At 37.3% G+C, this 17,528-nt stretch overlaps 1 protein-coding gene across 2 annotated transcripts in view; it reads right to left on the bottom strand.

Annotated features, from left to right (window-relative positions):
* MIGA1 (mitoguardin 1) overlaps positions 1–17,528 on the bottom strand; it is a 41,767-nt gene that overhangs the window by 15,742 nt on the left and 8,497 nt on the right. The gene's annotated exons all lie outside the window — the stretch shown is intronic.

Raw genomic sequence — 17,528 nt, 5'->3', positions numbered from 1 at the left:
AAAAATAGGTTTCAGCTTCACTTGAACTTTGTTTCCTAGTTTAGCTCTCATGCGTTATTTCATCTGCTGATTTTCCAGCAGAGCAGGAGAAGGTTTTGATCTTCACTACATCCCTTTTTCCATTGAAGCAACACATCCAGAAGCACTTCCTATAGCACTACAACTATTACGGCCTTCAAAATAACTTATATTTTATGCATAAAATCATCTACAATACGGTTTCTCTGTTTTCATTTATTTTATTCTCAGATTTCAACTGTTGCACATATTGCTTGCATCCATTTTATTTTTTCTATTTAGAAACACTTCCACAGAAGGATTAAATTCGTAAGTCAGTAAGTCAGACTTTGGCTTGATGTGCCACATACTACATTCTCAGTAGAGCACAGGCATTTATTTTGGGTTACTTTACCTTCAGACATTACACATGTGTTGCTAAAAGTCTGTTTTATTTCCAACAGTCAGCAGCAACCAGTTACCCAATGTCATCCAGATCTGTTGCTATAGCAATACTTTTATAAAAAACACTATTACATAGCAAGTGGCCAAATGCCAATATACTGGACTGGTTTACTCATCAATTGAAACGCTACAATCCACATATCTTAACTATTATTTCAATGGTTGTTATGGTTTTATTTGTTACGGACTTGGAATGACAGCTCAAAAATTGTACATAATAAATATCTGTCTTTGAGACTATTCGCTGAGGGAAAAAATTATTAAAAGTTTGGAGGAAGATTTTACTAGATGCTGCAACATGGCACTGAGTTAGAGGCAGCTTCCAACCTGTAATCACAGCTCCACCAACATTCACAAGAAAAATCTCTGATTTTTCAGATCCTTCTTGATAGTTTATCCTTGCTTCTAACCTCTAAAAACCAAGAAGAAAGTACAGCAGCATTCAAGCTGGTTGTGAAACAATCATAGACTGGAATCTGAAGAGCTGGAACACAAAAACAAACTGTGGTCTGTAAAGCATTTGCTTGACATCTGGTAAAAGTGGATGGGTAACATGATGTTTCCTCCTTATTTTTAGCTCATAATTTGCGTTAATATCACATTAAATTATTTTCTAATATCACTTTTTCACATCAGCAGTTGCTGGAACTGCAATAACACTGTTAAACTCTGGGCTGCATGGGGGGTTGTACAGCCTGGTCATGGATTTTTCCACTGAACTTCTTGTTTTGGCTAAGTTCTTTTCTGTAATAAATTTGCAATTAAAACAAGAGTATCTACATCTCAAGGTTAGAAAAGCTCTCTAGCACCTGGTTCAAGTGCAATCCAAAGAAATACTGTTTTCCTGACACTCCCAGTCTATAGGCAACATTTCCTTCCTGAGAAGTAAACAGCTATATACATGAGTAGCAATATAAATTAGAAACTCTCATAAGAGTAACAAGTGGGCCATACTGTTAATGATCCTACTGATGGCTTTACTCAAGATGCTAAGATAAGGACACGGCTCTTATGTACACCAAGTGCAGCTGTCAAGTAGTCTCATATATCAACCTATTTACAATCTCAGAAAGTCTCTGTCACCCTCATAGGGATGTCCCAAACACAGTTAAGGCAGTAATTTCATAGGGACTTTACATTGTACAACGGCCAGAAACCTCATGGTAGAAAAATGAAAGAACTTACTTTTTTTAGTAAATGTAGCAAGAGTCATTAGGAACCTCACTAACAGTCTACTAATATGTCAATGACGGATTAAATTTCTGATAAAATACGATTTTTGTCATTCTAAAAAGATTACCAAGTATATAGCTAAGTCCAAGATGATTCATTACACATACCTAGCTATAGGGATACAATTATAGGGGAGAAGGAGAAACAACCAACCAACTGACAACAAATCATGCCATAAACTTAGTTTGTTATTCCACAGCAGGATAGGAAATGAAAAGAGTAAAAATTTGTTACTGTTTGTTTGTTTTTCCCCAAGTGAAGAGCTGTGTTTTTTTATATTTACTTTTATTTAAACTAAGGCTGCAATAGCTGACTGTGGTAGCATTAGTTGCTTTAAAAAAAAAAAAAGTCAACAGAATATTTGTAATTTACTTTTGCTAAGGTCATAGTTCCAATACTCCTAATATGGGCCTAAAATTTTCACTTAGATAAAATGTTTGTAAGTGTTTGCTGAATATAGAATACCTGTGTTTTCAAAAAACTCAGAAAACACTTCTCACCATTACAAAATGCATAACTTCTGCACGTTATGACAAAATACTGATTCATAAAAGGTCGCTAATATTAAGTGAAATAATATTAATACCTTTGGCAAGTGGTATGTCCATACAAATGGGAGTATACCCAAATAAAAGAACACAGCCTTGTCAGCTATTTCTGACTACCACCGCCCTAATACTTTAAAATACCCTTTGCCTAGCAGATGCTTATTGATACCTACACTGTGCGGAGAACACATTATTATGAAAACAGTAGGGTGAAAATTAAGTTACAGTTAGAGTACATACCATGCAAGTACCAGGAGAACATTCTTAGACATGAGAACATGAAAAAAGAGACAGCAGCACAATGAGAATCCCGGAATGAACAGCTGCAAGAGGAACCCACCCACCCGTGGCTGCATCTGCTCATACAGCCAGCCCAAGTTCCTATGGAGTCCAATACCTTAAAGAAAGAAATACTAGCGAGGATGTGAGCTTCAAATATACTGTACTTATTTGAGAAGCCCAGGAGTTATTTACAGTTCGTTTATATTTGTAAAGAGGATGAAGTGGGGTTTCAGATGTGATACTGACAACAGTAATTGCCATAAAGACTCTAAGCTCTGGTGCTTTAAAATGCATAACTGGTTCTAAAGTTAGATTAAGGGTATTCAAAAATGCTAAGAATACAGAGTATGGCTAAAGCTTGTGAAAGTAATCCCAGCTTTATAAGATTATGCAAACAACTATGTATTCAAAACTAAGCAGGCTAAAAAAAATATCACATCTATTACAGAGTACTAATCTAGGATATTTATTTGTCTTTGTCTCTGGTAGATTCCTGTGGTATGACAGACCAAAAAATAAACTTCTCAACTCGCAAAACAGCATTTGACCTTAGAGATGGAATTGCATAGAAGTCAACATTTTAGTATTCATTTGGGAAGTATGCATCTACAAATAACATTTTAAAATTCTGAATGTGTGTGTGGGTCATCTTCCCTACGACCCTGAATGAAACATGGCATGAGTTTGCAAGTGAGCTCTGCACTTATGTGCAGCAGTTAAAAAAGGAAAGCACTTATCCCCTGGCAAAGAATTCACGGAGAGTTAAGGAATCTAGTTCTGAGTGTCACCGGTAAAGCCATGGCTTCCTATTATCCCCAGCCACCCACTTCAGTGGCACATTAGTGCAGTAATACATCACAAGCAGGAAAGCAGGATGGGAAAGGAAAAGCACTTCTACAATGTAAGCCAACCCCTTGATAGACTCTGGAGAGGAGTTAGCCTTGCAGAGAAATCCACTTATGAGAAGTCAAGGTACACTGACAGTAACACGTTCCCCATATTCTGCCAGGTTACCGCACAGGCAGCCGCCGTGCTTTGTGCTAGTCACATCCCTCAGCTGTGTGGCTTCATGCCTAGACAGCGGAATTACAATAATCAAGTTCAGAGAGCACAGAAGCATGAATTACTATCTAATTCAATTACAAGAGAATGTGTCAGTGTCTTATAGCTAGGTCACAAGCAGCACTGTGTTTTGTCAACACTGTTGCTGAAGCATCCAAAAGCAGCTTCATTTACATTTATAAATAGTCATAACTCTGACAGTGTTGACTGAATATTCTTTAAAAATTTGTCAGTCCTACTAAGTAGCTACTAATGTATTACATGAAGTCTTCCACCGTGCACCTAGAAAGCACTGAATTTTACTTCAAGCCACGCTTATAAAAGGAAACCAATCTCAACCTTCAGATAGCACCTTCCAATGGCTGGGTCACTCAGCACGCTAGCCAACGATGAAGCAGGGTGACCACACCAACCACTCCTGATTTAACACTTACTGTTAAGTTACTCATTTACAATTTCTCAATAACACAAATACCCAGATTTAAGAAAGTGCTTATAGCTGGGGACATCTCAATTTATTGTATACAAACAAAGCTGTTATCGCCTCAAGCACAAAAACATTTTAGCTCAGAGTCTTTTAAAAATATCTAACCAAATCTCATACTTTCCCAGTCCGCCAGCGTGCATCACCAGTAAAACATCTCATCATTCTTTGTCAGGACTGCTTTGATGCGAACCAAAATGCACTAAAAGCAAGAACTACTCAGGCATTTGTTTAAAGGGAAACAAATCCCACTCCAGTGCTTTCTGGCTGTCCTGCCAGCGCGTGCCCCCACCTCCAGCAGGCCCTGCTGCAAACACACCACTTCTGCTCCCCAGCATTTCGCTAGGAACTCAGCTATCAGAGCAGTGGTTTAACAGAAAGGAACAACTGGGGAACACAAAGCATGGGACAGCACTGAGCAGTCACACTTTTACCTTCCTCCTAGCACTCGTGGATCTTCACAGACTTTTAAGGTAAGCTTTGGCTAAGCTAACTGCTGAGCCTTCCCATTATATCTTTCTTAACAAACGCCCCAGTTGTTTTCATGCAGAGAACAACCGTCTGGAAAAAAGATGCAACTTGCTTAAAATAACCTTATCATCTTTAGGAGATTTTCCACATACTTTAATGGCAATTTCTGGGATGTTTGAAATAATACGGTTATTTTCAGACCTTCACGCCACTGACTTTGTCCATAACGTTATATTATCTGCTGACCACCACAAGCTTAACGATGTATGAAACAGAACAACATGGCTGCTGCTCTTATATTCTCAAACTGTAAAATCAAGCACCTTGAATGCTCTCATCCAGAGGGAAACACAGCACAAATTTGATAACTGGATTGGAATAGTTTTGATGGTTGCCAGAAATACGATTTTGTTGCAAAGAATGTGACCTGTGAAAACTGCTCCTGAATCATTATGACATGCTTTACTTTAAGACCCATATCTCAAAATAGAAAGGCCTCAGCATTAGGAATTCTCCGATTCAAATCTGAAAGTAGAGGCAAGATAAACACTCTTGGTGCTAGATTATTCAAATCTGAATTTTAACAAAATACAGCACCATCTAATGTGTAATTGATAATGCAAACTAATACATCATATGTGCTGATAGCTTAGAAATCAGCTTAGCAAATACAAAGTAAACATATGCCTATACCCATTTTCTTGATTTCCTGCTCCGACTCTCTGCTTCATGTAGACATATGAACTTGACACAGATTTGAGATGTATATTTTGCATAAACTACATGTCACTGCTAGGTTCCTCCCTGTCATACAGGTTCTTATTTCTTTGAAAATGTAAACTTTGATTATTTGTAACTGCATATTACAAGGTTCTACATTTTTAATGAGTTACACTTTTGTGTAAATTCTTTTCTTTGTGGTGAAGCTAAAAATCAGTGCATCCAGATTAAATGCCTATCCTTTACACAACAATTTGATTTCTGATCACCCTCCTGTTTTGAAGTAATAATTCGGATAACAATCAGCCTCTGTACTTATATTTGATTAAAAAGAAAAGATTTGGCAATCAAGTTTGCTCAGCTGTCTAAGCTGTCTTAGAGTCTGTTTAGATGGATGTGCAACACAAAGCTGTCACTTCATCCTTTTTATCAGAGTACTCTACTCTCCTGTAGTTCAGAAAGCGTAACATCTATCTCGGCCATTGCAAAGTCTAGTTTGAATTCACATGATGCTTATTTTAAAACGTAGGCTGTCCACTGGAGATTTATAGCACAGCACTGTGAAGACTGCCAGATGCCTTAGTCATCAGATTTGAACGTCACTGCCTTTTCTTAGTTCTTCACATCCTAAAAACAAGCACAACCTGCCACTATTTTTGCACATGCACTTTCTACTGACAATAGAATGGTCTGTTCAGTCACATACAGCGTGATAGCACATTAACTCTCTGCGATGCAGAGCAAATTCAAAATGCAGTATCACATTTAAAAGAAAAGGAAGTACAAGATTAATTTTGAGGCCTACACATCTGGAATTAGCTCCTTGAATACATTTCCTACATCAGAGGTTTCCATAAGCAGGTTAAGTAGAAAAGTCTTCTCACAACATTTGAGAGAGGAATCTCAAAGGTAAACGAACTTATCCCTTTGTCCTCTGTTCTAGCACACCTATGTGAATCTAATAAACACCCGTGAGCATTAATAGCATGATACTTGGACAAGTTCTTTACTATTGGTACTTCTTTCCAACACTGTTTTGGCTTCACTGACATGTTGCTCTTGATAAGAAGAGGAGGCAGTAAGAACAGTCAGTGAAAAAGTACAAAAATTGCCAGCAACCGTTGCTCAGCACCTGAAACTTTTTTCTTTACCAAGTTCCTTAAGTAGTTATATACATGTATAAAAAAGGAAAGAGTAAACAGTTTAGTAAGCTAGCATATGGACTATTTTGCTCAATACAGTACAAGAGTACAGGATCATCAAGCACATCCATGAATATCAGTTCTCTCTGAAGCAACATTTTAAACACAAGATTGCTGCAAAGGCTTTTTCTTTAGCCAGTGTTTTACGCTTCAGGGATGTTCACATTTCAAAGTGAGAGAGACAGACTGACAAAAGGAACCTACATATTCATTTGCTCTTCCATTACAAAAAAAAGTATACTGTGTAGCAGTTGGTAATAACCTATTTTAAAAGAATGAAACACTCTACTCCTGAGAAACAGTTATGCTAATATGCACGTCATTCAGCCTGCAGGCATGAAGACAGTGATAAGAAAGATAGGTAGGTACCTTTTTTATCCCAGGAATTAATAGGAAGATAGAAAGACAGAACCAACTATTCAACCATTGACACTCAGAGAACTAACTGTTAATCAGAAGATGTAAATATATATATATATTTTATTTGGACTAAATACTCACATTCTGTATTCAAAATGGAGACTGTAATAGAATCATAGAATCATAGAATATCCTGAGTTGGAAGGGACCCTTAAGGATCATCAAGTCCAACTCTTGACACCGCACAGGTCTACCCAAAAGTTCAGAGCATGTGACTAAGTGCACAGTCCAATCTCTTCTTAAATTCAGACAGGCTCGGTGCAGTGACCACTTCCCTGGGGAGCCTGTTCCAGTGTGCAACCACTCTCTCTGTGAAGAACCCCCTCCTGATGTCAAGCCTAAATTTCCCCTGCCTCAGCTTAACCCCGTTCCCGCGGGTCCTGTCACTGGTGTTAATGGAGAAAAGGTCTCCTGCCTCTCGACACCCCCTTACGAGGAAGTTGTAGACTGTGATGAGGTCTCCCCTCAGCCTCCTCTTCTCCAGGCTGAACAGGCCCAGTGCCCTCAGCCGTTCCTCGTACGTCTTCCCCTCCAGGCCTTTCACCATCTTCGTAGCCCTCCTCTGGACACTCTCCAACAGTTTCATGTCCTTTTTATACTGTGGTGCCCAGAACTGCACACAGTACTCGAGGTGAGGCCTCACCAGCGCAGAGTAGAGCGGGACAATCACCTCCCTTGACCTACTAGCGATGCCGTGCTTGATGCACCCCAGGACACGGTTGGCCCTCCTGGCTGCCAGGGCACACTGCTGGCTCATATTCAACTTGCTGTCTACCACGACCCCCAGATCCCTCTCTTCTAGGCTGCTCTCCAGCGTCTCATCGCCCAGTCTGTACGTGCAGCCAGGGTTTCCCCATCCCAGGTGCAGGACCCGGCACTTGCTCTTATTGAACTTCATGCAGATGGTGATCGCCCAGCTCTCCACCCTATCCAGATCCCTCTGCAAGGCCTCTCCACCCTCATTCAAGTCCACAACTCCTCAATTTAGATTTGACACAGGCAAACTCTGGAGGAACAGCAGAGTAATCCTAGTTGTCACTTGAATTTCAGGGCAGAAAGGGCAGAACAGTCTTACAATATTCTGCAGACTCCAGAGAGGCCACTCTGGAATGTGACCGGCTTCTGCAAACCCAGCTGCACACAGCATACATTTTAGGAATCCATATTCATAAGAAACATGCGTAACTTTAAACAATAAGACATAAAGAATATCTTAAGTGCCCTACTGATGGGGGCCTGCTTGCCTTCCACTTGTCCCTGACAGTACGAAAGAATGAGACAAAGATCCTTAAAAGTTAGTTCTGAATGGGGTTCTTTCTCTGAACCTTTGGGTTACTTAATAACACTGTTTACCAAACTTCACTTGAAAAACAGATCAATAACACCACTACTAAATGCATTTTTAATAACATATTAATACCTGAATTATAATTAACAATAAGTGCAATCAGACCTTGCAATTTAGTTTGACACTGATTAGCAGCTACTTCAGCAAATGCAGTTAATGCTGCCGTCTAGTCAAGCTATTAGTTAACCCCAGTTAAAGTAAGATAAAGCAAGGAATATATGTAATATATGTAATTTGGGACATCTGGAAATATTTAAATGGTTGCCTTTAAATATTTGCAGGCATTTCTACACGTAGAGCAAGGGCAGCTTTAAATAGCAGTAGAGAATAAAGCCTCGTGTGATCGGCATGTGCTCTTGAACCAGATACTCTACAGCACTTTGCTACAAACAGGATTATTAGGTAAGGTGGGAGAGAGCATACAGACCAGATATTGCACAAAGAATGAGAAAACTGGCAGTATTTTCTTTTTTAATTTATATTGAACCATCAAAAAAGGAAATAAAACTTATTTTTAATAACTTTTTGTAACTGACTGCATAAATACACGCACGAGAGAAAACCGATACACAAACAACAAATTTTACTCTCTCTGTTATTCCTCACAACACCTATCGCTATAACTCTCCAGAAAAATAGATTTAGTCCCACATATAGGTTCAAATTTGAAAAGCTGGAAAACTGAGATAAAACTTGAAAAAAATGGAAAGATATAAAGAGGCCTTTAGGAAAGGAAAGACTTACACAAACAACTTTTGCCTTCCAGAGTAAACAATTGGATAAAGCCTATATGAAAACTATATCACCAGTAAATAGCTGTAGCAATGGTGTATGGAAAGCACTAAATAACAGAGAGAGCAAACAGCAATTATGGAAGACTACATGGATACCCTACAACCATTATGCCAGGCTGATTCGTAAGGGCCTCTGACTTAAATGGCAGCACAATTTAAATGCAGTAGGCATAACACTTAAGAAATATAGTTGGCTTTCTCATGTGTGCAAACATGACACTGCTTTCATTTTAACCCTTTGAAAATAAATAGCAGACAAAAGCTGTTTTACTTTGCTGTCAGTTGAACTATTGAATTAATAAAGGAACTATAGTACAGAAAACTAAATTTACTGATTTTATATGACTCTGTCAATATTTCATCTTGATATTGTGCTCAAAAGCAATCACAAGAAGTTGAAATGTAGTTGCTGCTTTTTCAAGATTAAGCTAACGTATGAAATCTTTTTATCTCTGAACTATCATTCTGTCTGTATCTCTCCCTCCACTTTCTCCTTTCATTTTACCCAAGAATATTCTAAGAAAGGCTTGTCTGAAACAGAGTTTAATGTAACAATAAATTGTTTTTAGTAGAAGTTCTAAAACAGGAATTAGGCCTATGGGCCAAAACATGTTCTTGATCATCAGTTTATATAACCTCACACTGCCCATACCCCAGCCAGAAAAACAAACACTTATCCCACCCTCGCAACTTGCCATCTGTCTGGTATGAGTTTTCCTGCCTCTGGAACATTTATACTCAGAATGTATATAAACACATAGAAATTAAGTGTGCATATATCCTTTTTAGTAAGAAAAGGAATTTGTAAACTTTAACTTGTTAAGATATGCTACAAGAATGTGCCAGAGGGTTTTTTATTTTAAAGAAAAAGCAACTTCCTGCCTTTGAAAGGCACATATACCACTTTTCAAAAGTGTTAAAAATTAAGTTATTAAATCAAACCCTGACATGGGGGAAAATAATCACTTACCCTTACACAAAAAGTAGGTAAATACCCGTTAAATGGTTAAAAAAAAAAAAAAAAGGCACAGAGAAGATATTGATTAGAACTAACACTAGAATGGTCAACAAATAAAATGTGAAAGAAATACACAACAAATAAGCACGTTGCAGTCAATGAGTTCTTGAACAAGAGCAAATATGGAATTGATGAACTACTAATTGTTGTTTGCAACTTTTCACAAAAGCTAATGACAAAAAAGCAGCTTAATATAAACCTTTAATAAGGGCTCTACTGTTGATCAAACTACAGATGGCAGATACTACTCCTATACCAAACAATGGATGGATATAAAGAATTAAGACATACTGAGCATGGTCAATGTAACTTGAGAGGAGGAAAATCATGCCCCACGTCTTTTAAGACTTTTCTGAAGTAATCAGTTAGCTCATGGGGAAAAAGTAATTTAATTAACAGCAATCAAATGTACAAGAACAACCTCAGCTATATGAAGGCAAAAATAGGATTTGTATTAGGAACGGATCATAGAAATGAAGCACATAAGTGATTGTCCTTTGGTTATCTGGTAGAAAATACAACCAGAACGCTGAAAACTATCAGGAAATAAAAAGTATTGTGTCACTACAAACCCCTATTTGTCTGCATCACATGAACTCTATATAATAAATTCTGGCCAGGGTATTCAGAAAAAGTATACAGTGAGCTTGGAAATCTATACAGAGAGCTAGCCAGTATAAACACAAGTACACAATGGTTTTACACAAGGAGATGTAAGGGACTTCGGCTTAACTAAAACGAGAAGCAATAAAATCAAACAATCAGGCAGATTTTGTGTATGCACAAAAAAGTTGAAAAGGGAAGAGGGAAAGAAGCATATTGAGAGACTTAGTAAAATTTAAACAAAAAGAAGAAAGATTTATTACATCTCATCTCATAGTAGTTCCCCTGGTTCTTACTGTGTGGATTTTTTTTCCTCATTATTTTTAAATGATTAAGATGTGGTAAGTCATAGATACAAGACATTATGTAAGCCGAATGCATAAAAAGGATTGAAAAGGACATACAGAGGTCCAATTCCAAAACAGATGGTCAGATGTAAATTTGGCTGCAGAAGTCTCTAGCAGTAGTCTGGACACCAAGAGTTGTGCTAAGCAAGATTCTTTTATATATTGAGACTTCTTATACTCCTTTCAGATCTATTGCCAACTACTATTGGAAACAGAACACTGGGCTACAAGGACCTATAATGCGACCTGTTCACCTGTTTTGATGCTCTAGTTTGAATTTTTCCTTACAATTTCATAACATTGTCCTTACAAGTGCCAAACAGCACTTGTAAGTGCCAAACAGCAAAGAGTCGTAAAACAAACAAACAAACAATGTTCCGTGCTATTTATTCACATCAAGGAATATTTATACATTTCTTTCATTTGTTTCAGCAGATTGGGGGTTTTAATTCAAATTTCACTGACGAGTGGATGAAGATCCTTGCCCTGCCCTGAATCAGCTTTTAATGTCTGATATTCTTCTGTATATGATTTCTGATATATCTTTAGTCTAATGTCAAGAAAACTAGATCAACTGACCTGAATAAAAGCCAGTCAGTTATGATTGATTTGTATGGTCTGCTCTTCCTTCAAAATGAAAGGAAACACCAAATAACACCTAAGAAAAAATTAAAAGTAATACTTTGTTTCAATATATTTATAAACATTTTGGACAGCTAATCTAATATTTCTTTTGAGGATTACTTTAATAAGCAGCATAATGTAATTTATTACAAGCAGATTCACACTAAGTTCTGAATGAAGATTTAAGATTAAAAATGATGAAGCACTGAAATAAAACTGTCTTGTGTGACGTACTCTTAAAAAATAATTTGGTGTTCACACTCCTTTTTTGATACAGTTCTAAAAATTAATATTCAAAAAGTGCAAAAAAAATCCCTCAATGTATAATATTAATGCAAAACGGTATTTTATTATTTCAGACACTCTGCAAAATTTAACTTACTTAAAAAGTGTTTGTAACCCTAAATAGGCTTTTAAAGTAGAGTTAGTCACGTGTGTTTGCTGTTATGGGGTAAATGATAAATACACAGACAATACAGCATGAGTTAACCAGTCCTATCTGCATAGCATTGTAAGGTCCTAACTGCATGAACTATTGTACAAGTGTTCCTTACTTCTGTACGGAACTGGCACAGCTTCATTAGATTTCACCCCTTTTATCAGGGATCTCAAGTTGATGGGCAGAGGAAACAAAAAGGAAAAAAAGTGGGCAAAAGCAATTACAGTTTGCCTGAGTAACTGTAAGGAGGCAGAAAACTCGCATTAAGACGAGACCTTGGGAAAGAAATGAGTGCAGCTGCTCACATAAGGAATGAGCAGAAACAGTTGAGAAATTGTAGGCAGATTTTGTATTCGGAGGACTGAAAAGAGAAACACTGGACTGGCTAACAGAGCAGAGCTGGGGGGTTTAAATCAGGTAGGTGAATTGTGGCTCAGTTATAAATAGCTTTTAGAACTAAAAGGAGGAAATGCTTGCATTTTGCTTCAAGACAAACTCCTGAAGGGAACGGAATGCTCTGGTCACAGATTTTTTGTTTGTTTGTTTTTACTTTTTTTGTTTTTAAGAATCATCTTTGCTCTTTTAAGTCTGTTTGAGAGAAGCAAGTTTTAAATGGACAAGGTAAGGCATGAGAACACAGCAGGAGTCACGAAGTGAGAGAGATGAGGGCTTCAACGGGAGTTTTGGTGTGAACAGAAAGAAAGCAGGCTTCAGAGATGCCATTTGCAGAAAAGCAACAAGGTGTATAATTAGCCTGCCTGGTCTGATCTGGAGAGCGTAGCTGGGGGGCAAGTGGTAACACAGGTCTGAAACAGACACTATCTGATTTTACTGAAGCATTTTCAAAAACTTCCAGCCACGTTACCCCTGGCTAACACACAAGAAATGACCTCCAGTGCTGGCTCAGTGTATGGTGAAAAAGATTATCTTGAGCCACTGCTGAAAAGATTTCAGCTAATCTGTTTTACTATGCAATGAAACGGCAGCTGAGCGTCAGCTTTTAAGATAAGTACAAGCATACGCCCCAGGTTATCAAATACCAACATAAAATTACAGATTATCAAATTCTAACCTTTTTTTAGTACTGGTAATTTCACTGCAGGTCCATGAAAAACTATTTTGTGTTTTTAGCATAATATTGCTAACATTAACAGGGTGTTGCTGAGAGAGCCAAGCATTACAATCCTTCAGTACATGTAATGTTTGCAGAAATATTTGTTTACAGTTTTAAATCGAACTTCCAACTACCAATCTTACATTTTACAATCTCAGCATCCTGTGTTTAGGTGCTTTCTGGCTAAGAATTTTGCTGAATGCAATTCAAAATGGAAGTGTTATTACTATCAGACAAATGTGTCTTTAGAGTAAATCTGAAATATTATTGATAGATGAAGACATCGTATCCAATTCAAATATTTGCCATTTCAATACCTATTGTGCAACAGAAACGAGGACTTGCAGCAATACAGGAGATCTCACAGGAAAGTGCAGCAAGCTTCAGCAGTTACTGAACTTTTATAAAACTTTTATAACAAATTATAATTACTAAATTATATTCAAAAAAAAAAAAGAATAACTTTTCTGGGCTGTTGCTTAGACTTAGCAATATCATTTTCTTTCCCTTATAAGAACATTTCTTGGGATGAAGACTTCTCCATACAAAGAAAAACCTAATGTTTTCTTTTGTTTCGGTTTCAAATGCCCATGTCCCATTTCTGTTTCAACCACTACCAAGCACTTTCTTTTTTCTCCAAGAAATGAAGAAATCATTTAATGAAAATTTATTTTCAGAGAACACAAAGCAAGAAGAAGTGTTCAATCTATGATTAAAAAGTTTAACTGCTTTGAACTTTATTTATGGTATGTACCACTAGACAGCACAACTAAGTGAATTATTACAAATTGCTCACCTCCTAATTGGTGCCTGTCTGAGAATTAGAAGTATTTCTTACACATAACCAACTAAAATGTAATAGTCTTTATATATTTTTTTCCATTAAGGGTTTATAGGAAGGAAAGAAAATACAGCCCCTAGATATCCATCCCTAGGCAGTAAAATACGATATATTTAATCAACACAGATTCTATAAAAATGATCTTTACATAAGCAATGAAGGTATTGAAAGATTTTTATTAGTTTGTTTTAAGGGCAGCTGGAAAAAAAGTTTCTAATATGTAAATAAGTTTTCCAAAGCGTTTTGTCACTAGGTTAAAGGCTGTGCTCATTCTCTCCAAAATGCCAGGCATATCTTTGAGCGTGAGGAGAAAATTATAAAAAGAAACAGACATACCTACCATCCAACAACACAGACCTTTATGAGAGATCTTTACCACAGTAACTCAAGAAATTTATTTGTTGTAAATGGTATAAATTTTTGTTTCCTTTAAAAAATGTAATTAACACATAGGTTTTGATATTATCAAAATGTTTAGGGGGCACATTATACAAGTCACCATTAGCTTGAGTGTCAGCATTCCTTTTTACAGTAGAAATCTAAATAAGAATTTCAAGAATTAAGAATTCAGTACTGACAAGGAGCACGACAATATGAGATTTTTAACCTCTGACCTGCAATTCTGCTTGTAAGTAAAGCTATTGTTTCTCTCCTAACTCTTTGCATTCCTCCGAAGTTAGTTCGACTAACCTTTCAGCCTCCTAGAAAAGATCTAAAAAGTGAGGACTTTCTTCAAGAACAGACTACAGAGAATATTGGAAGCCTTTATCCCTCTACCCCCTCATGTTTACCTCTCAGAAAAAACAAGCTGAATATTTTGTTTTACAGTTTTCGTCCAATTGCCTTCTTCCTCACTCAGTATAGCTTATGCCTGCCTGCCTCAGGAAAGCCTGTTTGTAGGCTTCCCAGGCCCAGGTTTCACAGTCCTAAGATCAGCAGAAAACCAACAGTAGTTTAGCCCTATATATTCATTTTAATTTCATGTCCAGAAATACTTCTGCTTTAGAAATCCTGTTTTAGCTTGCTGGTTCCTATGATAATTCATAGAAATTTTAAGCCCAGCGGAGAAGTCAACCACAGTGAACATAATTGTGTTCCATTATTTTATCTTTTTTAAATGTAAACCTTTTCCAGGGATGTATTCATTTATAACTCAAGAGGATGTTACAGAGTTGAAAGAGATGATTTGCAGGTAACAACAAAAACAACCACCACCAGGCACAATTCTACCCACAGGAAGAAGAGATTTATGCAGCAGTACAGAACCCACAGGTGTAAAGTTGAATATTTAGAAGTATTGGGAAAAGAAAAACACGTAATTTACACACACTTAGAAAGAAAATCATTTGGAGGTGGTAATTCACACGAAAAGAATCAAAAGGCAATTAGACTACAGCATACAACCACTTCAAGTGATGACTGCCTACTCTGACAAGTCATCTTTTACCTGTCACAGCAGCCAGAGAAGAAGCATTTCAGCCACATCATGAGAGAGACTAGTTGCAGTGATGAGCTCTTGCATTCTAACAGTATCCCTGGTAACTTATTCCTGACTCTCCCACGTAGCACATTACCAATAACTTCCTCCAGAAGACTATTTCTCAAAGCACGTTGGCAAATACATCATGCCAACCAACTTCAACTAGTAAATGGGATCACAAAGAGAAATCCATGTTTGTGATAGGCCAAGTGTTAGCAGCATGACCCTGCCTGCAGCACCCCGCCTCAGTCTCCCAGTGTCATGTGTTGATGCTATGAAGAACTACACAGGAAACGGGGGCCTTGGGAGATTGGTACAGCTCAGGTACTGCCAAAGTATCAGGCTAGGAAAGCAAGGACCACAAAATTTAATCACTTTTTTTTTTCTTTTTTTACAAGAATATCAAGTCAACAGCACCACTAAGAACATACTTTGATTAGACAGGGGAAATCATGACTTGGGAAGAATCATATATAAAAATGTTGGGAAGGAGCAACACCTATGTTGAGTGGCCAAGTAAGGGACAGGAGCGGTTTCAAGAGCCCCAGAGATGTGGCAAAATATTTTACAGAGAAAAGTGAAAATGAGAAATCAATGGAAATTTTTACCTTTGGAAGTTTCCTACCTGATCAAGTTCAGAGCTCCTTACAATTGAGGGTTTCAGAATGAGAAATGCTAGCTAGACATTTTGTAGCAAATCTTTTGGTAATGCTTGATAGCATCTGTCCAACTGTCAGAGCCCTGCCTCCCGCTGTGGTTAATCACAAGTGCTTCAGATGGAGAAAATGGAAGAAAAATCCACAAAATACATCTAGGCAGGGGAAGATAGGAGGGAGGAAAGGGGAGGATGAAAAAAATCTCAAACATATTGTGGAGAAACTTACTTCAGAACTTATATTTGTTTCACTTGAACAAGCAGAAACTGGATCTGGTTATGACTTAGACAACCAGGTCTAAAAATTCCCCAGGAGGATATAACTTTTCCATGTGTAAGTCGCTATTCAGAACAAGCAAGTCACCTCTCAGTACCTTCTTCAATAAAGAGCTGGACATACGCAACTTAAGCTGTGTTTTAGTTTGTTCTTCCAAAACATGGATCATTTTTACGGCTTGCTTTGAGCTAGTATTTCCATATCTTCTGAAATTGAGACAACATTACTGGACACTATTCTAAAACCATAAAAACCAGGATATTTCTGCAAATATCCCGATACTGTCCTTTTCACATAACCAAAGATTAGCAACGTGGTCCTTTTTCTACTGCACTGTACTGGGAACGTATATTGACTGTGATGAATAACTATCCTAAGGGATTCCAAGAATGCTTCTTTATTATTTTTAAATCTCCCATCTCTACGTACAACCCATATCTGCCTGTATTCAAATGAAATTGCAATCATTTAAAAGAAATAATTCAAATCAATATTACCAACCCTTACTTTTCACCATCCAATGCTTTTAATGCCCCAAATGATGATTTCTAATCAGCTTCAAGCCCTATGAACAATTTTTATCAGCTATGTAGCTGATAAAATTAGTGTTTGACTGCAAATCACCCCTAGAACACTTTTCTAGGAACATTTCCCTTAACAGTGGGCAGAACATCAATAAACGTTCAAGTCAGTGAGCTAGCTTTTATCATCTAATGTATGCTGTATCAATTCTCAAAATTGCAGATCTCTCAGAAAACCGACAGTCCAAGAAAAACGGTTCCAAAAAAAAAACATACCAACTGACACTAATTACAGCTTTTAGCTTATCAGCTGGGGTAACAGAACTATGAATTAGCAACAGCATTATTTTACAGGCATGACTCTTAATTCATGATTTGCACTTCTTAAAAAAATTTGTAACTCAATTGGCAATTTCCCAATCATTTGAAACATTTTTCACTTTCCAAGACTAGTGAAGGGTAAGTGATAGATTAGGGTGATTTCTTTACCCAGCTTCTTTCAAAATTTTCAGATATGAATTGTCCAGGACTACCAATTCTTACATAGCATGTGCTGCCTCTTACACCACAAATGATACACATT

This window comes from Anas acuta, chromosome 8, assembly GCF_963932015.1.
Source record: "Anas acuta chromosome 8, bAnaAcu1.1, whole genome shotgun sequence".
Classification (NCBI taxonomy): Eukaryota; Metazoa; Chordata; class Aves; order Anseriformes; family Anatidae; genus Anas; species Anas acuta.
Note: the sequence above shows the minus strand (reverse complement) of the source record. Positions and strands in the feature narration are given on the sequence as shown.